Source organism: Bactrocera dorsalis, chromosome 1 (assembly GCF_023373825.1).
Source record: "Bactrocera dorsalis isolate Fly_Bdor chromosome 1, ASM2337382v1, whole genome shotgun sequence".
NCBI lineage: Eukaryota > Metazoa > Arthropoda > Insecta > Diptera > Tephritidae > Bactrocera > Bactrocera dorsalis.
Genome location: NC_064303.1, coordinates 48,203,330 through 48,225,329, shown reverse-complemented (window position 1 = coordinate 48,225,329; position 22,000 = coordinate 48,203,330). Strand labels below are relative to the sequence as shown.

The 22,000-nt window shown below is 36.8% G+C and overlaps 1 protein-coding gene and 1 pseudogene across 5 annotated transcripts in view; one reads left to right on the top strand and one right to left on the bottom strand.

The window, feature by feature from the left end:
• Nucleotides 1–22,000, bottom strand: part of LOC105225273 (protein PALS2) — a 195,094-nt gene that overhangs the window by 42,158 nt on the left and 130,936 nt on the right. The window lies entirely within an intron of this gene.
• On the top strand, nt 6,330–8,333 carry LOC125775359 (uncharacterized; annotated as a pseudogene).

Here is a 22,000-nt window from a genome sequence, read left to right as displayed (position 1 = left end):
GGCTGACGTTGTTGGTGGTGTTAATACTGGTTCCTAAATAGACGAAATTATCTACAACTTCAAAGTTATGACTGTCAACAGTGACGTGAGAGCCAAGTCGCGAGTGCGACGACTGTTTGTTTGATGACAGGGGATATTTCGTCTTGCCCTCGTTCTGGAGAAAGCAGAACTAACGGCGCAGGTGTTGAGGCCGATGATATCAATATCATTGGCATACGCCAGCAGCTGTACACTCTTATAAAATATTGTACCTGCTCGATTAAGTTCTGCAGCTCGAACTATTTTCTCCAGCAGCAGATTGAAGAAGTCGCACTTTAGGGAGTCGCCTTGTCTGAAACCTCGTTTGGTATCGAACGGCTCGGAGAGGTCCTTCCCGATCCTGACGAAGCTTTGGGTGTTGCCCAACGTCAGTTTACACAGCCGTATTAGTTTTGCGGGGATACCAAATTCAGACATCGCGGCATAAAGGCAGCTCCTTTTCGTGCTGTCGAAAGCAGCAGAAATCGACGAAGAGGTGATGTGTGTCGATTCTCATTTCACGGCTAGTTTCCAAGATTTGACGAATGGTGAATATCTGGTCAGTTGTTGATCTAGGTCTAAAGCCACACTGATAAGGTCCAATCAGTTTATTGGCGGTGGGCTTTAATCTCTCACATAATACGCTCGACAGAACCTTATATGCGATCTTGAGGAGGCTAATACCACGTTAGTTGGCGCAAATTGTGGGGTCTCCTTTTTTATGGATTGGGCATAGCGCACTTAAATTCCAATCGTTGGGCATGCTTTCGTCCGACCATATTTTACAAAGAAGCTGATGCATGCTCCTTATCAGCTCTTAGCCGCCGTGTTTGAATAGCTCGGCCGGCAATCCATCGGCCCCTGCCGCTTTGTTGTTCTTCAGGCGGCCAATTGCTATTCGAACTTCTTCATGGCCGGGTAATGGAACGTCTGCTCCATCGTCATCGATTGGGGAATCGGGTTCGGCTTCTCCTGGGGTTATGCGTTCACTGCCATTCAGCAGGCTGGAGAAGTGTTCCCTCCATAATCTAAGTATGCTCTGGACATCGGTGACTAGATCACCTTGGGGGGTTCTACATGCGTATGCTCCGGTCTTGAAACCTTTTGTAAGCCGCCGCATTTTTTCGTAGAATTTTCGAGCATTACCCCTGTCGGCCAGCTTATCTAGCTGTTCGTACTCACGCATTTCGGCCTTTTTCTTCTTCTGTCTGCAAATGCGTCTCGCTTCCCTCTTCAACTCTCGGTATCTATCCGTTGCGAGGTAGGCAGCCTGTTTTCTCTTCGCTGCGACATGGTACTCCTCCTCGTACCAGCTGTTCTTTTGCACTTTCCGAAAACCAATGGTCTCGGTTGCAGCTGTACGTAAGGAGTTTGAAATGCCGTCCCACAGTTCCCTTTACCGAGTTGTTGACGAGTGCTCTCACAGAGCAGGAGTGCAAGCCGAGTAGAGAATCGGCTGTCTGTTGTGATTGCAGCTTCTCGACGTCGAACCTTCCTTGTGTTTGTTGGCGTGCGTTTTTTGCTGCACAGAGGCGGGTGCGAATCATAGCTGCAACAATATAGTGGTCCGAGTCGATGTTAGGACCTCGGAGCGCACGTACATCTAAAACACTGGAGACGTGTCTTCCGTCTATCACAACATGATCGATCTGGTTGGTGGTTTTTCGATCCGGAGACAGCCAGGTAGCTTGATGAATCTTCTTATGCTGGAATCTAGTACTACAGATAACCATATTTCGGGCCCCGGCGAAGTCGATCAGCCTCAACCCATTTGGGGATGTTTCCTCGTGGAGGCTGAATTTACCGACCGTAGTGCCAAAGATACCTTCTTTGCCCACCCTGGCGTTGAAGTCGCCAAGCACGATTTTGATATCGTGGCGGGGGCAGCTCTCATAAGCGAGCTCCAAGCGCTCATAAAAGTAATCTTTGGTCTCATCGCCCTTCTCTTACGTCAGGGCGTGGGCGCAAATCAGCGATATGTTGAAGAACCTCGTTTTGATGCGGATTGTGGCTAGACGTTCCTTCCCAATTAACCGGACAGGACATTCCAGGTACATGCTCTCAAATCATAGTCCTTAAGGGGTTAGGGGTAGTTAGAATTAAAAAAAAAAAAATCATTTTTTTTTTGCATTTTCGTTAAGTGTAATATCTTAAAAATATTCACTGAAAATTTCACGTTGATACGATAATTAATTTTTGAGTTATTTGAGAAATAAAAAAGAGAACTCGGTCACTTTAAAGCGCTAATTACATAAAGGAATGTTTTATTGAGGTTTACAACGTCCTTATTTTTCTTCCAAATTAATAAAATTTTTATTTGAACTGTAAAAAATAAATTGTTTAATTTTATAAAATTAAATAGCACATCTGTTTTCCTTTCTATTTATTAATAATAAATCCGGGAATTGGAGCAAAATTTATCACATGCTCAGGTATTTTAACGTGAGAATTATATATGTATGTAGAATATGAAAAGTGGGCGTTATACAATTGCGAATTTTTCAGAATATCGTACTTGCATGAACAGAAATATGCTGTGTATGTTGCAGGTCAGTATCTCTATTCTAACTATTTTTGTCGCTATTCTCCATACAAATGGAACCACTGTGCGCTAGTGTGAAACTTTAAACGCGTTTTTCTCAAAACTGTGTGTTTTGAATCGGTGAGAACTGTAACTCGAAAACCGTTCAGCAGATTTTAATGAAATGTATACAGCTTTTAGAATACATAATAAACTCGTGCCTGGTCGAAGGATTTTTATTTTGTCAAAAATTTCGATTTTTTAAGACCAATTAGCTGTTTATTTTTTCGCAAAAATTTAGAAAAAAAGTTCCTTTAGCCTCCATTTTATTAATTTTGAAAAAAAAAAAATAAAATCTTTTGATCGGGATTATTATTATTATTATTCCGGGATTATCTATTTATAAAACAATTTTTTTTTGTCCGATTGTTTTTAGATGAATCTCCAAGGGTCAACACAAATAACTATAACTTTGGAAAAAAGGTGGATCTCTCATCCGAAGCTTGTTTCCTTTCATTGGGGGTGTTGTTTTTACGTGGCGGGTCCGAAACTCAGCGCGCAGCCCTATGTAGGGGATGTTTCGACTTCTCACGAACGGCTTCAAACGAATGTTCTTAGGCTACCCACAGGATACTTGGTTAGAGACCGGAGGTCGTGAGCTGCTTTAGCCATATGTAAAAGAATCGTTCCTGGCCAGCTCCAAATGAATGGCGGTCAGAGAACTTTCCTCACTTGCGTGAACTTCTACACATGACGCCATTGCTTCTCCCAGTATATATATACTTAGATGAATTTATACGGTATAAAGTCAATCGGAAGTTCGCATTATGTCGTCATGTATGAGTCGTAGTATGAGAAAATGACGCCCTTAATCCAACTTTTTATACCGATTCATTTCAAACGTGTAACGTACAAGTAACAATTGTATGGGTGAGCGGGGTTATCATGCACGGACAGACAGTCACTCATCACAAATCGTGTGGTCATCCTGATCATATCTAAATATGTATTAATTTAATTTTATGTTTTACAAACAAACAGTACCCTATTTTTCAACATGTTCCGATAAAAATTAATTAAACATTTTTTATTACAAGAAAATTTTAATTGGGAACTATCAACAGAAAAGAAATCATTATATCGAATTTGGGGCCGTAGATTTCTTAATTTTTTGCACCAAACCACATTGAGTCTAATGTCAGATGTTTATTTAATGTTAATAAAATACGTTTTAACGTTTTCTTTTCTCGACAAAAATGTTGCCTCATTATAGGTAACATTGTATAAATGTTCCATTACATCCTACAAATTGAATATTTCATAAATTATGAAAGAACAAGATAAGACACCTATTATAAATAAGATGTTGCATTGTTTTCGTTCATAATTATTACGCACAACATAAAACAATTTTTCAACTGTAATTTACGAAATTAACGAAAAACGCTTATCATTTAACACTTTTCTTAAAATGTTGCATTTTTGTCTGTTTAAAAGGCAATACTTTGAGAAAAGAACACGCAAGTTAGACAGACCGTGCATAGAGCAGTATAAATGCTATTATATTTAAAGTGTATATTCAGCATGCAGTCGACTAGAATATAGGATATCGTTATTATAGGTATATGAAGCTAGCAACAAGCTTATAAATATCTTAACATAATATTATTGTATTATATAGATATACAGGCAGGTTCTGGAATCCGAGTGAAAGTGAATTTGAAAATAAACCTCAATCCGAGTGAATTTGGATTTGGTGTTCTGAAATTCGAACTTTTTGTTCATTTTAGAACTCGTTTTTATTCACCGCAAAAATGAACTTAACAGCTGATAGCTGTCAATTTACCCAAAATAAATAACAATCTTTTACGAAAAATGAGTGCATTAGCAATATTGGCGGTTATTTTACGTGAAAATGAAAGGAATACAGAAGAAGTTTACAGTAGGAGGATACTACGGGCGTTTATTTATTCCAGAAATTCAAAAACTAAAATAAAATGAATTCAGCGCAAACAAAAACTTGTTTAAGTATCTATACTCGTATATTCTTTCTACGGCTGTTTGTTACAGTAATTTTGTTCCGCAAACACTTTAAGCTCGGCAATTTCAATTTCTTTCAGCTTTAGCTCATTGTCTTCTTGCCGTAACTTTTCCATCTGGTAATGATGACGTATACTTTCAATGTTTCCTTCTTTTAAGGTCACAGTAAGTTCTTTAACGGCCTTGCAAAGTGTAAATAAATTTGTGTTTATGTTTTTGGTTTCCTCCAAATTTTCTTTCAACCCATCCACTACAGCTTTCATAGCGTTTGTCTGTTCGCTGATGTTTGTCATGCAGTCAGCTACCACGGGTTCCCGCCAGCGAGACCGCCCCGCAGCGGCGACATTGGTAGTGGAGGAAAGAGGCTCTTCATCATCGGGAGTGTCAGAAGCTGAGTCATTCCTCTCTGATGGAACACCAAAGCTCTGCGTATTAGGCATGCCTTCTACCACTGCATATATGCCACATAATTGGGCAATCGCGTCTTCTGCCGGAGTAAGGACATGCTTATTGAACGGTCCTCCCCCGGTTGCTCTGGCCTCGGAAGTATTATACGCCACTTTCTTTCTGATAAAGGCCTTCCAGTCCATCCAAACCTGTAAAAATATTTACAATTTAAATTACTTTGATAAGTTTTATTTGTTTTTTAACCTTTTTCCAGCCAGATACATCTTTTTGGGGGGACCATTTTTATTTAAATCTGCCACTAAATCTCTCCATAGCGCGTCTACTTTTATTTTGTCGCCTTTGACAAATCCTCGGGCGATATTGCTGTGCTTCTCCATAAATTGAAGAAGGACTGCTTCTTGGGTTGCATTCTTGTGTTTGCCCCTTTAAAAGTTGTTAAAGTACGTGTTAAAACTACAATATTTTTAATTTTTAATTACTTACATTTCTTTTATACACCAAATCCGCAAATTGAAACTGATGTGAATGCTAACCGAATTTTTTCTTGTGAATTCGTTTTCCAGAACATGCGTATTCACTCGGAATTCATTTTAGAAAAAGTGTGGAATTGAAATTGTGAAAGTGAAACACAGAACACCAAATGCCGGATTGAAAACGAATTTTGTTTGATATTCACTCGGAAGTGAATTCCAGAACCTGCCTGATAGTGGTTAAATTAGCCTCAACACACCACTCTAGCACACAACATTATTCAGACGCGCAACACAAACGAAAGCCGTTGTTAACTGTCTTCAATTCAATTATTTTTATACTATCTCAAGTATATATAATACATAGGTGAAAAGAAATTACCCACACAAATTCTTCGCCGATCTTCGTATTGACAGTTAGTCATCATAATAGCAATAACACTGTCCAACAGCATTTTTGGAACAGAATAGCGACCCTATAATTCTGAAAGGGTATGTTGAGTAGATCATTTTTGTAGAATAAACTTATGGTCCAGCACGTCTGAGTTTTTTTTTACAGTGGGTCAAAATTTTCATTTTTTGGTCGAAGGGAGCATTATACTATATAAAAAAAATGTTGTAAGTTAATGTCTGAGAGAATTCTTATGGTCAGAGTTGTATTGTGGAATTGTATGAGGATTATTTTTGTGGAAGATCTTAACCCTCTAACTGGTTTCTTTATGGGTCAATTTGACCCTTTTTTCGAGAAAATCAAAAAATATCCTTTAAAAAAGGACATTTAAGGATTAAAATATTCTACGAAAATGTTTGGCGGAAAATTTCAGGAGGGGTCACCAAAGACACCATTGTTGTAAATAAAGCTCTTTACGATTGATAAAAAAATTACACACCAACATATACAAAGTAGGTGAAAACGTCGTCAAGTTCGGCCGGGCCAAACACTGAGTTCTCGCGTCTAGTCAGCTGTGACTTACAAATCGGGTGTGATAAAATTAAGCATAATTGACTTACTACGCAGTTCATATCGGGTGTGATTTTTACTAAACTTAATATAAAAAAAGAACAATTAAAGCTTAAATAAGCATGGCGGATTCTGTTTGCAAATTAAGAGATTGGTTTTGTTTTATTTGTGGACATTTTACGCACCTTCAAAGCAGAAGAAAGATATTCCCTACAATTGAAGAACCATATTTTCTTTTCTTTGGAATACGATTTTTATGTGAAGCTTGGATACCAAAAACTGTATGTACTACTTGCGAAAGTGGTCTTCTGACCTGGTACAAAGGCGGTACTAAGGCGCTGCCATTTTCTGCGCCTATTACATGGATTGAACCTGAAAACCACAAATCAGATACATGCTATTTCTGCGTAAATTACAAATAATGTCATTTTACCAGAAGTGCGCTGTGAAGGTGTTCCGGTGCCTCAACCGCCTACACATACATTTTCGGCCAATATGACATACGCCAATACAGAAATAACAGCGGCGGTTGAAAACATATCAGATATAAGTTACTTGCCTCCTGGTGGTTTAAACATATGTCCTAATTTGATAGACCAAGCTTATTTTGAAGATCTTGTAAGAGATTTAGGACTAACAAAAGAGAAAGCTGAAATATTATGTTCCAGATTGAAAAACAGGAATTTGATAAAAGCCGATGTAAAAGTTACATCGCCAAGAAAAAGACACGCCGATTTGGAAAGTTATTTTAAAAAATCAGAAGAACTTGTATACTGTTGCAGTATTGAAGAGGTTCTTAAATATCTAAAGCTTTCACTGGACTCTTCCGCTTGGCGACTATTTATAGATAGTTCAAAACACAGCTTAAAAGCAGTTTTACTGTACAATGGAAATCAGCATCCATCAATACCGGTTGCGTATTCCACAAAAAAGGAGGAAACATACGCAAATATTTCAAATCTCTTAAATAAAATTGAATACTATAAATATAAATGGGAAATATGCGCAGACTTCAAAATGATTGCAATATTGACTGGAATGCAAACAGGATACACAAAATATATGTGCTTTCTTTGTAAATGGGATTCACGTGCTTCCAGCAGCCATTATCATATTAAATATTTCGAAGAACGTAAAGAAAATATTATTGGTGACTTGAATGTAATCCATTAATCTCTTGTCCCAAAAGATAAGGTCATACTTCCACCGCTGCATATTAAGTTGGGCGTGGTGAAAAATTTTATTAAAAGCTTAAATACACAAGGATATGCTTTCAAACGCATTCAAACAATTTTCCCCAGATTATCTGCAGCAAAATTAAAAGAAGGTAAAATACGGTTTTAAGAAATGATTTATTTCATTTAATGTAAATTACCTTTTCTAGGAATGCTCGTTGGACCCGATATAAAAAAATTATTACAAGATGAAGAATTTTATGGTCATCTGTCGGATATGCAAAAGACAGCATTTGACTTTATGCAGCTGGTTATATCAGAATTCCTTGGAAACTCAAAAGCACAAAACTATGCAGAAAATATTGAAAGCATGCTAATCGGTTTTAACAATATTGGCGTTAAGATGTCACTAAAGCTGCATTTTCTGCACTCTCATCTCAATTTTTTTAAAGAAAACCTTGGAGCGGTTTCAGATGAACACGGTGAAAGGTTTCATCAGGATATAAAGGTATTGGAAGAAAGATTCAAAGGGAAATCCCAAAGTGTAATGCTTGCTGAATACGTATGGGGTTTGTACAGAAACCTTGACACATCGGAACATTCACGTCAAGCTAAATACAGGAAAGCATATTAAGTTTAATCTTTAATCCATTGTCCTACTACTGCTGAAGCAAAAAAAAATAAATATGTACATACTATAATAAACCCCTGTTAAAACAAAATTATAATTTTTTTATCAATCGTAAAGAGCTTTATTTACAACAATGGTGTCTTTGGTGACCCCTCCTGAAATTTTCCGCCTAACATTCTCGTAGAATATTTTAATCCTTAAATGTCCTTTTTTAAAGGATATTTTTTGATTTTCTCGAAAAAAGGGTCAAATTGACCCATAAAGAAACCAGTTAGAGGGTTAAGATCATCCACAAAAATAATCCTCATACAATTCCACAATACAACTCTGACCATAAGAATTCTCTCAGACATTAACTTACAACATTTTTTTCATATAGTATAATGCTCTCTTCGACCAAAAAATGAAAAATTTGACCCACTGTAAAAAAAACTCAGACGTGCTGGACCATAAGTTTATTCTACAAAAATGATCTACTCAACATACCCTTTCAGAATTATAGGGTCGCAATTCTGTTCCATTCAAAAAGTCTTCATTTGTTGGACAGTGTAATTTGTGCAGTAGCGGATTTACAGATTTGCCGCCCGTATACTAATCAACTTTTGCCGGCTCCAAATTATGATACTTCAGTACACTAAGTATCATGTAAATAACATTTGCTATCAATAAAATTCCAATTTTATAATTTCGTTACAAAAACTTTTCACTACTTGTTTGTCGTATGATCTCTACTGTTCATCAGTTTTAGGGTTTTCTCTCTTATACTCCGCTTCACTGAGTTTCCTTCTTCTACCTCTCATTGTAACAATTTTTAAATTAATTCCAAATCCCATATCGGAAACAATATTTAATTAAAAAGAACGCATTCGATAAACCAAATTTTCGAGTACTTTTTCTACCATATCAAGTCGTATGTCATGAATAACACGTTCAATATTGACTTCTAAAGCTTGAAGGCTAAAGGCCAATGAATTCAAATAACCCCTCAACAAGGAGTCTAATGGTGTTAAATCACAACGTCTTGGAGACCATTCAATGTCTCAATTTCTCGATATAATCGAATGTCCAATCTTTTCTCGCAATGATTTGGTTGTTGCATGTGCTATGTGGAACGTAGCTCCGACTTGCTGGAACCAGATATTGTCAAAATGAACTTCTTCCAATTGTGGTCATAAAAAGTTTATGGTCAGGCCCGTAGCCAGCTTTTCATTTCGGAGGGGGCTGAAGTAAAAACATATATTATAAACTTTGAATTTTCTGTTTATTAAAAAAAACAATATAAATTCATATACGTATTACTTAAATTATTTGGTAGTTGTAACTTAAATAAGTAATATTTTTCTTTTCTTCTTGTTTGCCATATCATTAATTACTTCATCTGGATCTATTTTAATATCCCAGTGCACTGCAATAACAGCAAGTGCACTCAGCCGCTCATTGCCCATCACACTGCGTGGTAAAGTTTTTATTCTTTTTAAGGTTGAAGAAGTTCTTTCGAAGGAAGCGGTCCTCACTGGAAGAGTTGGTAAAATTGTAAGCAGGTAGTGAATATTTTTAAAATACGTTGCATCGCAATGTTGCAGTAATTTCAACACTTCTATGGTTGGATCTATTGTTGATAAGCTGGCACACCACAATCGATACTCTGATTTTAATGCTGTCATTGATATTTGCTCCTCGAAGTAAATAGTTAAATTTTTTAATTCTTCGGCATTATCAATTGCAGCAAAACCTGGGAGTAGAATTTGAAATGACGAGAGTATATCCTCATTCACTAATAAACGTTCTGTCATGTTTTGAATCAGAGCATCAACGCATGGAATAAATATTGTAACTCTGAAGTGGCTTTCAGGGGTTGTGCAAGGTGGATTAGCACTAGTAGTTAGTTTGACGCGAAGTCACTCTAGGCACTACAAGATCTATGTCATAAAGATCTTTAGACATTTGTGATGCTGTTTGGAAAATATCGTTGAAAAAACCATCCGCTGTTTCTCTTATCTGGTGCAGAGTTCTTATTAATTATTTGGCTCGGTTCATTGCTGATACAAAATCCATAGATTTTTCTTGGAGTTGCACAGACAGTGGCAGCGTTAAGCTGAACAATTGCTCACAGACTCACAGACAATAGACTAAGCAAAAAAATCGCTTTTCTCTACCGCTGCTAAGAAGGCTGATGCTTTAGACGAAATGGACCATGTCTTACTCGAAATTATTTCCAAACTTAGTACAATGAATTTGAAAAGCTCCACAAAGCTTATAATGCTTTCATGCCTTTCTATAAACCTTGTTTCACAAAGGCGAACAAGTCGTCTTTTTTTGCTTTCTGGTGCGTGCTTCTGTATAACGTCCTGGAAAGTTGTGTTTGCATTTGAATGGTTTCTAAATAAATTTGCTATTTCACTGACAATACCAAGGCAGTTCCGTATTGAAGGTAATGACATAGTATTAGAAAGCGCAAGGTTCAATCGGTGACTAGCGCAATGAACATATCGTGCTTTTGGATACAGTTGTCTTATCCTGGTTTGCACTCCACTTAAATGCCCTGATATGTTTGCTGCTCCGTCATATCCCTGGCCAACCAACTTCGCCATATCAAGATGGAGATCTGTACAACGCTTAAGTATGACTTTTGATAAGTTTTCAGTCACCGTCTAGTGTAGTTGCGTACGACTGTTATAGGTTTGAGCTGAGTTGTGTATAAGAGTTTCAAAAGATTCAGTCAGTGATAAATCTTTTTTATTTGCGATTTATTTAAAAAATTTCCTTATTTCGGGGGGGGCTTCAGCCCTCTAGCCCCCCCCCTGGCTACGTGCCTGTTTATGGTCATCGATCTGTACCACCCTCTATTGACAGTAACGGTGTGACCAGCTTCATTTCGAAAAAAGTACGGACTGATGATTCCCCCAGACCTAAAAACACATCCAACTATCAATTTAGGTGAATGTTATGGTTGTTCATGAATAATTTTTGAATTTTACAAGAACGAAGAAATTATCTACGATTTCGAAGTTATGACTGTCAACAGTGACCCCTCCAGCGGGTAGGCGGGAAATTCACGGGGAATTATATATCCGTGGTAAGGCATGCCTGTCGTAAGAGGCGACTAAAATTCATATGCACTGTGTCTGACATTACAGGTCTGTTTTAAATCTCAGCATGGTCTATGTCAGAAATAGTGCTATAATATTCAGGTTGAAATCACATTTTAAGTTTCATATTATTTCACATAATATAAGGCATTTGAGACATGCGACAAATGCAACCAGTCATTGAGTTTTTGGGGACTCAACTAGTAGTAACAAAAGCTTCAAGGTCTCACCAGAGACTATAACCTGGTACCACGGGGAGCAATTAGCCCTTGGAGGTATGCTCATTGGGCTTGGCCCTTTGTGGAGATTCGTGGTGGCTGTGTTTTAAACCTAAATGCAGGCAGGACATTTTGTCCAATGTTGAGTCGCATTGCGGCCGGGTGCCGGACCCAGAGTACGGCAGAAGTTTTAGGTCGGCCTCGTATCCGACCAAGGCGGCTAGGGTGTCCCTATCCACCCGAACCAATTGGAACCATGGTATAAGTGCAGAATGCATTCATACTTTGATTCTCCAAGGTATGAGTGCTGAATGCATTTATGCTTTGCGCCGCTGATCAACGCATTGTATTGATCTACATGCTTCTGAAAATAGAAAGCACTGTGATATGTTAGGTCTTCGCAGGCGGGTACTCACGTAAATCACAACGGACTCTGTCAGCAATGACGGGGGTGCCTAATCGCGAGTGCGACGACTGTTTGTTTGATACCTTATCCAGTCTGGAGAAAGCAGAACTAACGGCGGTGGTGTTGTTGCCAATGATATCAATATCATCGGCGCACGCCAGCAGCTGTACACTCTTATTGAAGATGCTATATATCTGGTCAGTTGTTGAATTGGCAGGTCTAAAGCCACACTGATAAAATCTAATCAGTTTGTTGACGGTGGGCTTTAATCTTCCACACAATACGCTCGATAGAACCTTATCCGCGATGTTAAGGAGGCTTATCCTACGCTAGTTGGCGCAGATTGTAGGGTGTCCCTTTTTGTGGATTGGCCAGAGCACATTTAAATTCCAATCGTTGGGGCTGCAAATGCGTCTCGCTTCCCTCTTCAACTCTCGGTATCTATCTCATCCCGCACGTGTTGTGGTCTATTGTAACGTCGCGAATTAGGCAGTTTGCTTTCTCTGAAAACCTTTCTTTTGCATTTTCTGAAAACCAGTGGTTTCGGCTGGAGCTTGAAATGCCGTCCCGAAGTTCCTTTATACCGAGTTGTTGACGAGTGCTCTCAGGGACAGGAGTGCAAGTCGAGTAAAAAACCGTTCGGCTGACTGTTGTGATTGCAGCGTCTCGACGTCTTATCTTCCTTCAGTTTGTCGACATGCATTTTTATGCATAGAGGCGGGTGCGAATACGCACGTCTAAAACATTGGAGGTAGCCAGATGTATTTTGTTATATTGTAATCTATTACTGCAGAGAACTATATTTCGGGCACCGGCGAAGTCCATCAGCCTCAATCCATTTGGGAATGTTTCTTCGGGCAGTTCTCATAGGTGTGCTCCAAGCACTCATAGAAGGCATCTTTGTTCACATCGTCCTTGTCTTCCGCCGGGGCGTGGGCGCAAATCAGCGGTATTTTGAAGACCTTCGTTTTGATACTTTTGTCGTTGCTCATGTATAGTCGGTTTTCGATAATTTTCAAGCCAATTTTATAAATACGTATCAAATATAACTTAAGCACTGACCGACATTTCGGAATATAGTTTGTTTAAATAAGATATAATAAGATAATGTAAATGTAGGGAGTTGAGGTAATTTGTAGGCCAATTTTATAAATTTTTAGCATTGATCTACTGTATATCCAACATTATTATTATTTTAATTAGGTTATTATTATACGTTAAGTTAGTTAGTCTAAGATATCTGACATATTGACCGATATATACCGTATAGAGCCAACCAGAAGTATGAAAATCTTAAATCGTGTCACGCATCTTACATAGCATCTCCAACCAATGAGTGAAGTCAGCCAGATGTTTGAAAGTCTCGATATTAGCTAAATGGGGCTGGGTTAAATGCATCCATTTTAGGGTCAAAAATCCACCGTTTGATAGTAAATAATAAGCTTACTCAATCGTATTAAGATAGTACACATATTGTGATATATGAGACATTTTTCTATTTACCTATCAGGTATTTGCGGCTTAAAGTTGTATTTATCCGGTGCAACCCACTTTTGTCATACAGACAAACTATAACAAAGATACGATTCTTTCTCTTCTTATACTCTTATATGTATCACCTAAAACTAAGCGAGATAGATATACGGTTGTATATATATAAATGATCAGGATGACGAGAAAAGTTGAAATCCGGTTGACTGTGTGTGTGTACGTTCGTCGGTCCGTGCAAACTGTTTCATGAGTAAAAATTCAAATATCTCGATGAAACTTGAATAAAAAAATTACGAGGTTGTAGATAAGCGTAATCGGACCACTGCCACGCCCACAAATTGCCATTAACAGAAAACATATGCAGAGCCATAATTAAGATATAAAGCTATAATTTGGTACAGAGAATCACAAAATCAAGGGGCACAAGGGGAAAAATGTTGTGAAAAAGTGGGCGTGGCCCTGCCCTTTAACAAGTTTAATGAACATTTCTCCTAAACCACTTAAGCTACAACACCCAAATTTGCTGAGTACAAATCTTATAACAAATTCTACCGACAGTGTGGAAATTGGAAAAATACTCGGATCACTTCCCATATAACAGTACTGTTAAAAACTACTAAAACATGCATAGATAGTAAATTTTACCACTGAGATGGTATGATAGACCTTTATGAAAGCCAGTATGAAAATTGGATGATGGACGTGACATCGCCCACTTTTTGGTGAAATCCCATATCTTGGGACCCGACCAACCGATTTCGACAAAATTTAGTACGTGGAATTCTCCTTACATCCTTATGTGACATTGAAAAAATGACGTACAACAACCACGTTTACTTCCCATATAGTACAATTTTAAATTTCACAAATCAAGAAGCAGTTAACATAACAAGATAAAACTTTGCACAAATAATGTCTCTAGTGTGTGCCACCTTATGACCATAGTTTGTTGGAATCCAATTAAATCGAAAATGACGATCAATGTGTGATATATATAACTGAGATTAAGGAATAATCTTTCTCTTATAATGTATATCTGTATGTCAAAAATGGATTGAATCGGACTAATTTACCCTTAGCCCCCATATACTTAGTATCAAAATTTCCGAACTTCGGGGTGACTTTGTACCGCATATATTGGCCAATATGTGAGTTATCACAATGAAAATAAGACAGCGTGTTTTACTCATAACAGTGTTTCTTTGTGCCTAAATAACTAAATTGGAGCGAAAACTTGAGAATCCTATATAACTAGTAGCAGGATTGGATTTTCGAACATCCAGCAGACTTTACTTTGTATGATTAGTTTTACACCTTAAGGTATTTACCTGCATTTGATTCTTGCAAGTAGTAAAAGTCAGTTTACATCTTTGGTATGAAGGGAATTGAAAAGTTGTGGTCCGATTTTGTAAATTTTTAGAATAGCATAGCTTAAAAGCTCAAGCTTTTTATACTATTTGCAAATATTTTTCCCAATATATTCATTGGTGCTTGATTTGTATGCTGGAAAGTGAAAGAATCTCTTGGCATTTAGAGTTAAGTTAAATGGAAAGTAGGCGTGGTTGTAGTCCTATCCTACTATGGTTGAAATAGGTCGAGTAGCCCGGAGACACCTAAAGGTGGGCGGTGCACCAAATTGAATAGCTTTAGAGATATAAGTATTAAACCAACGAAGGAGTGGGTCCACGTTCACTTCCAAAAGATTTTTAAACCACAGTTACCATTCTTAAATGCGATTCGTTATAACAAATTTTAGGTTTTCGATTACTGGCACCAACATCCCTAGTGTGCCAATGAACAAGTGTACCAAATTTCTTCCCGATTACTCAAGTTTTTGATTGGATTAGTAAAGTATAGATTAACATAGCTTATCAAATAGAAAATTTCAACATGCTTACCGTTTGTTGTTATGTTGATATGAAAAACTGACAGACGTCAAAAAATATGTATATCCCTGTCATAACACAAAAAGGTCTGGATAAGTTTTATACCCAAAAAATGGAACACAAAAAGAGAAATTTCGTTGACACTACAAAATAATTATATAGATGATCAGCCATCGTGACAAGCTGAGTTCATTTTGCCATGTTCTTATGTCTATATAAATATGAACTCATCACTCATTTCACGCATTCTTCTCTTTCAAGATGCTTCTCTTTTGTCGGAACCGCCAATATTAGACCACTATAGCATGTACATAGCTCCCACACAAACTGAACTATCTATCAACACCACATTCTTGTAGAGAAAACCTTTTTATTTGATAAAATATTTTCACGAAATTCGGCATTGCTTACTGCTCAAGTTAACGGTACCATATCTAATATTTCTTTCTGATCGGAACACTCTAGCATACAATTTCTTCTTGTATTACCATGTTGCTAAAATATCATTTATTAGAAATAACAGTTTTCTCAAAGTATTTAAATAACGTTACCATCCTTAATTGTGATTTTATTGTGTTATTGCAGTAATACATAAAAAATACATTCCCTTTTTATATTTTTTTCTTTTTGTAAAACATTTGTAATTATGCAATATGTGGTACTATTTATACTACAGTAAAACCTGTCTAACCTGGGGTCGAATCGTTACATCCGTGAACGTATCACTCGTCACGTAAAAGTCGGTATTTCGTATTATGACATACGTGATCGTAACGCTTCTATCGTAATCTAGCATGACGACATACGTGAACGAGTATATAAACGTATCCGTTCGTTCGAATCGTCGTTCGAACGCAAACTACCAATCGTAATATACAAATTTATGGAAATGTGAGCAAAATTTTTTTTAAATTTTAAGTTTTTTATAATTTTTAGGAATAAAGAACATAAACAAGAAACCAATGAATAGAATATCTCATTAAAAAAAAAACAATTATTTATGTAATCAAATTTTTGTATTTTAATTGCCAATAAAAAATAAAATTATTTACAAGGATAAGGATATACATATACATTTTTGAATTAAAATTATTTATTTGGTCGATTGCGGTGAAGCGGTTCGCTACCCCGTTGTCCATTTCTTGTGTGTGATAAGAATCGCAATTTTTGAGGGTCGTAACTAATTGTAAATTTTATGTAATGCCTCACAAATGTTAGCAAATCTTTCACTTTTGTGGGGGTAATACCTTCCTCTGTTGTCATATCTTCAAATACTCCACCGTCTTTTTAAGATTTCATTTCAATTTCTTTTTGATATTTAGTTAGCTTTTGTTAGTATATTGAAAATTTTTCAACAGTTTTGATAGATCCACATCAATTGTGTCCTAAAAATACGATCCAAAGCATTGTGGAATTTAAAAACTATTGTGAATTGAAAATACATTACGATCCGTTTGCTATCGTATGTCATAATGCCAATCACCACATACGATTGACGTATCACGTAATTTTCTTTCGTGTTTGCCGATCCGTGCACGGATGTAATGATTCGACCCCTGGACAACTGCGGTTTAGCACTTTTTATCCAAGTTAAGTGAGTGTCTATGTTATAAAGAAGTTACTATTTTTTATTTTAAAAACTGGGTAAAAAACGTACATTGAATTCAATAAATAATAAAACAAAACATAAAAATTAAAACATATTCGAATATATATTAGGTTGTCAAATATCTCAATTCCACCTTTTTTGTTTGTTGAATTTCGCGGCTACATAACCTACAAAACGACACTATGCATGATTTGGATATTGCGTTCAACAGTTATAGACGTGTAAACATGAAGTTCACTAACTTCGAAATTCGCGCTATTTTAAAGTTTTCCTTCGTTAAAGGCAAATGCGCTAGAGAAACGTTCCGTAAGATTAATGGTGTTTTGGGGGACGGTACTCTATCACTTCGAACTGCGGAGGCATGGTTTCGACGATTTAAAGCGACACCATGGATAAGCCAGCCGGCGGAAGACCTGTGACGACGAATTCCCAAAAAATCATGGAAAACATGGCGTTAAACCGGCATGTGGCATCTCGTGACTTCGCCCAGAAGATGGGAGTTAGTCACCAAACCATTTTAAACCATCTGCAGAAGGCTGGATACACAAACAAGCTGGGTACCGCATGATTTGATGCAAAAAAACCTCCTAGACCGAATCAACGCCTGCAATATGCTGCTGAAACGGAACGAACTTGACCCATTTTTGAAGCGGATGGTGACTGGCGACGAAAAATGGATCACATACGATAAAATCCAGCGAAAACGGTTGTGGTCGAAAACCGGTGAATCATCCCAAACACTGGCCAAGCCGAGATTGACGGCCAGGAAGGTTTTGCTGTGTGTTTGGTGAGATTGGAAGGGAATCATCCACTATAAGCAGCTCACTTATGGCCAGACGCATCCACCATACAGCCCGGACATAGCGCCAAGTGATTACCACCTGTTCCTGTCCATGGCAAGCGCCCTTGTTGGTGTAAAGTTAAACTCAAAAGAGGCTTGTGAAAAGTGGCAGTCCGAATTCTTAGCAAATAAGGAGGAGGGCTTCTACGAGGAGGGTATTCGGAGGTTGCCGTCTAGATGGAAACAGATTAACGAACGAAACGGTGCACATTTGAACTAAATCCGATCAATGTAACACTTTTTATAAAGCACTGAATAAAGAGCAAATAGGGGGAAGGGAGATATTTGACAACCTAATACCTAGTAACCTATATGGTTACTTAAAATGCAAAGTAAGATATGATCAAAAAATTCGAAACCGAGTGTTTCATTGATTACGATCCACTACTTCAAATTTCATACATATAGTATAAGTACATATGTCCAACGTTTTTAGGTTATACTATCAGATATAACTCAGTTTTAATGAATATTAAAATTTTGTTTCACTTATGTTCCATTTTATAACGTGTTTCTTTCCCTTGTAAATTTCTGAAAACGTTCTTACGATATTCCGCATTTTAGGTGACGATATGTATATGTATACATACTTATGTTTTCGTAAAACATGCATCTATTTCAGTTTGTTTTAATTTAGAAAAACGTGTATATTGTTAAAATTTCGTTTTTAACTTTAAAAACTCCGGCAGCAAAGTTGGGGATTAATTGACGATAAAACACTCCAGTTTCATCGGCATTAAAATTATCCTCAGGTAAATATTGGGTAGTCGAAAAAGTCGATTCGTATTTCTCATCAAATTTTAACTTACTTTTATATATTTATAATAATAAATAAATAAAAAAATGTGTATCATTTTGGTCGACCACTTTTTGCCATTTTTCCGCTAGGGACATTATTCAATCAATGTAAATCGAAATTTCCAGAACGGAAGCGAGCGAACCATTATTGTGCTACATGAACTGATACAGCATCGTCTCCGTAAACTTCACAAATTTTGGCTTGCGTGGCGTTCTTCTCTTTTTTATTCAAAAATTTTAAAGTATAGCGAATCACTTCATTATTCTCACTCATTTTTGAACAGCTGTAACACTTTTTTTCAACTTAATTTTTTAAGTTTCGATAGTTTTTTCTTCCTATCTGAGACAGCTTTAAGATCTATATTGGCTCCTTCGCAACTAAAGGCTTTAAATTGAAAGCTATGTCTCTAGGGGAGAGATTTTACTACTCATTGCTTGCTTTAAAGTTCTTATTTGTTACCAGTGGCCAGGTAGCGTAGTCTTCTCTTGAATTATTGGGCAATTGATAGGAATATACTCAGACCCGCATTTTTCAAAAAACATTTTCAACCCCTCATTTATTTTTTCAAAATTACAAGTAATAGGACTGATTTTCTTTTGCCGCGTGCGTACTCCGACTGAATTCGGTAGAGGGCGTTCCTAGATAACGAACGAATGGCTTTTGTCTCCGAGTACCTGGAGAGTGAGGACAAACATTTTGCGCGACGTGTTTCTGAGAGTGGTGCAAGCCGAAAATGCAGCGTTCGTTAGATTAAATTCTGTGTGAAACTCGGTAAATCTACGACAAATACGTTTGATATGATCAAGCAGGCTTACTCAGATGCTGTTTTAATAAAAAAGGTTGTGTTTGGAGGGCAGGGAAGAGGTCGCTGATGAATTTGTTCCTCCTGGACAAACCGTCAACGCCAAGTTTTAAGTATAAGTTCTCAAGAGACTCAAACGAAGGGTCAATCGGGTCCGACAAGACATCGCAGCCAATTGGAATGTGCACCACTTCAAAACCCCGGCCCACACCGCCTTTCTTGGGAACAGTTACCTAACCAAGGCCGGCATCCCAACACTTCCGCAGCCGCCCTACAGCCCAGATGTGCCCCCCGGACTGTTTTTGTTTCCTTGCCTGAAAACGTCCATGAAAGACAAGCATTTTGAGACGACAGATTTTTCAAAAATAACACCACTGCGTGTTTTCTTTTTAACATGATTGCAACAATTGATCAAATACGCGTAATTGTGTCGTAACTAATCCATGAAATTTGATACATAGAAAATTTAGCAAAAATAACATAGATGTTGAAATATAAACACATCTGTGTGTAGTATAAATAAATAGTGAACAAATATGCATACATTTTAAATGTATTGTCTCAAATAGAAAGAGATTTTAATGCTTGCTGTATAAAAACTGAGACAGATTATGTCCAACTTCCAAGATAGATAGTGTCCAAATTAAATTGTGTTGATACAAAACATTTTGCCCAATTTGAGCGAGTGTCCAAATTTACAGGTTTAACTGTACATCATATTATAATATAAAGAAAAAAGTCTTAAATAAATCGCTAATTTTTCCTTAATCATATGTCGATTTTTGTTAACTTGTAATATCTATACTTTACTTTTTGTACGAGATATTTAAATTAAAATCACTACCCTAACACAAATCAACCGAATGACAAATATAATTTTATTAGGACTTAGGAAGGTACACATAGATCTAGGAGGATTTATTTTCGACACTAAGTTAAGGATGTTTTTCTTTATCGAGTTAAAGTAGTTCGTAGCTTTCGAAATAACCCATTTATTGAGGCAGACGTGACTAAGATCCCTGTTGCCTGTTAAAACCATTGATTTGTTGTTACAAAAACTAGATTGACAAAACATAGTAAAGGAATTTCTGCAGAGTAGAGTAAAACTGACTCAACTCAAATAAATACGGAACAAGAATTCCGTTATAACAGATGCAGCAACACACGTTGAATATGAGAAGGGACAAACAATATTTTTTTTAATATACACATAATAATAACCACAAATTTCACCAACTTCACTCCGTAACTTTTCGGTAATATTTTTATTTTAAAAATTTGGCTACCTATTTTACCATAATAGCGGCCGACTTTCACATATGAATTTAATAATTCTATATTTATATTTGCCATTTTTATTCATTTTATTATTTTAATTCGACGCAACTAAAATTTAGGTGTAATTTTAAAAATTTGGCTACCTAAATTGCCATAATAGCGGTCGACTTTGCACATATGAAATTAATAATTCTATATTCATACTTACATGCCGCTCATTGTGTGGCCTCTTCAAGATCATTTCATATGTTTTATTTGTCTACCGCCACTTAAACACTATTGTGTGGCCGCGGCCATACATCTAAAACTAAACATTTCCAGAAAACTCTGACTGCGCTAAACTGATATAGTAAGTCGGAGGAAAGTCGATCCATTTAATTGTCTCAATCTTACGATATGTCACATGAAGATTTTGCATTATCAGTTTGGACGCAGTAACAATTGTTTCCGTGACAAGTGGTGACTTTGGACGACCTTCACGCCATACCACCGATAAACAAATGCCAAAAATTAAATTAAGTTCTTTGATGCATTGTTGCTGAAATAGTTCACGCGGAAAGTTGTAAAATATATTGTAAGCGATTTAATTAAATTTTTTGGCCGAGATAAATTCTTTAAGGGGCACACCTAGTGTGACAGCGTAAAAAAAAGGCATTTTTTGGGATAAAAAACAAAACCGGTCAATCAATCAATCAAGTTTTGCAATTTTGAGGGTATTTTTATACATGTTTTAAGAGTACACAAAAAAATTTTTAAAGAAAATATTAAATATTTTTGAAATGACAAGCGATCTCCGGCAGCGCCAAAAAAAAGGTCTTCCATTGCTGCCATGATTGCAGCCTTCTCTGTTGATGAAACCTAAAAAAAAATTCTCGTTAAACTAAAACATATTGTCTGTACGATGACTGTACGGACTAATAAACAAAATCAAAAATTGACAATATGGCGGCGTTTAAAAAAAAAAAAATAGTCGAATTTTACCCAAAATTTTGGTCGTTTTTGGCCTGGAAAAATTCGATTTTTTGATCACGTCAAAAATCGATAGGTGATTGTACGGAGAACTATATATAGAAGATTTAAAAAAAATTCGATAGTGATCAGATCATTTGTTTTTGAGTAATCACTGCAGCAATTTCGAGAAAAACGCGTTTAAAGTTCCAATGCAACTATCTAACTGCCGAGCGGTTACTCTTTTAAATGGCTGTAACTCAAAAACTGTTTCAGATATCGGGTTGAAATTTTAGTACGTTATTTTTAAAGGTAACCTATCGAAAAATAAAAAAAAATTAATTTTTTGAAAATTTCACACTAGGTGTGCCCCTTAAGTTATTGTAAACAACACAATTAGCCCTTGTAT